Genomic DNA, 1,209 nt, shown 5'->3' on the forward strand with positions numbered 1-1,209 from the left:
GCCTAAAGGTTGTCTTTGTGCTTTTTAACTTAACAAGCTGTTTGTGTGCATGATTGTAAAGTGGACAAATTATTTAAATGTTGTGCTCTCATACAGTTTATTATGTTAAAACTATTTAAATATACTCAGGCAAACCCGCAAAAAACACATACTGTGAAGAATAAGGTCTTTCATAAACAGGTATGACTATGACCGGTTGGTTGGCAGTGGTACTAAGCTTCTTTTTTTTTGTCGGGCGTGACTACAAGTAAAATGTTGGGAACGGCGCCCTCTGGTGTTCTCCTAAAGGAACAGCGTGTGTATATATATATATATAGGCTATATATATATATATATATATATATATATATATATATAAATATATACACACACACACACACACACACACTCCTGGCCAAATAATAAATAAATAAAAATGGGCCACGCCCAAAATGGCTAAACGCTAAGCTTTTAATGTTCTCAACCACAAATTATTGGTCAGAAAATTAGCTATATTTAAGCACACCCACTACTTAAAAAGCCATGTGTCAGAAAAACAGAATTAAGTTTTTGGCAGAATATGGGAAGTTGTGTGAGGAGTGATGAATCACAATTAAGTTGCTTGGTGATGCTCTTGAGCGGTGTCTTCCAAAGAAAGCATCTGAGAAATATAATGCATCTCTACAGTGAAGTATGGAGGACGAGCGTCCTTTTTAGCTGCTGGTACTGATGAGCTACTTCACTGTGAAAAGTAATTTAATGCTTTGGAGTTCAGGAGAATATTACAGAATGGCTTACTTCCCACAAATGAAAAAGAGGAATGATATTTTTCAACAAGACAATGCTCCTGCCCAAACATATATGATGATTTAATATGATTTTACATGTCATAATGTAAAAATTATGATTATACTAGAATAAATAAAATAGGAGGAAAACAATTATGATTATACTAGAATAAATAAAATAAAACAAAATATAAAGCAAGGTCCTTTTTTTTAATCCAGCCAAGAGGAAAGTACACCACAAAACAACTTATCCAAGGTCATGGTTTTAATGAGATTTTAAAAGAGACTATACATATGATCAACGTAAGACACTAAGATAATAAATGACAGTGGAAGAGTAAAAGCACCATGATGCATCAATCACATTGCTTCAGTTTTGTCTGTCCTCATATGCCAGTGAGATATTTATTTAAAAAACCAAATAATTGTTTAAGATAAATTA

The sequence above is a fragment of the Phoxinus phoxinus genome (genome assembly GCF_949152265.1).
Source record: "Phoxinus phoxinus genome assembly, chromosome: 3".
Taxonomy (NCBI): Eukaryota; Metazoa; Chordata; class Actinopteri; order Cypriniformes; family Leuciscidae; genus Phoxinus; species Phoxinus phoxinus.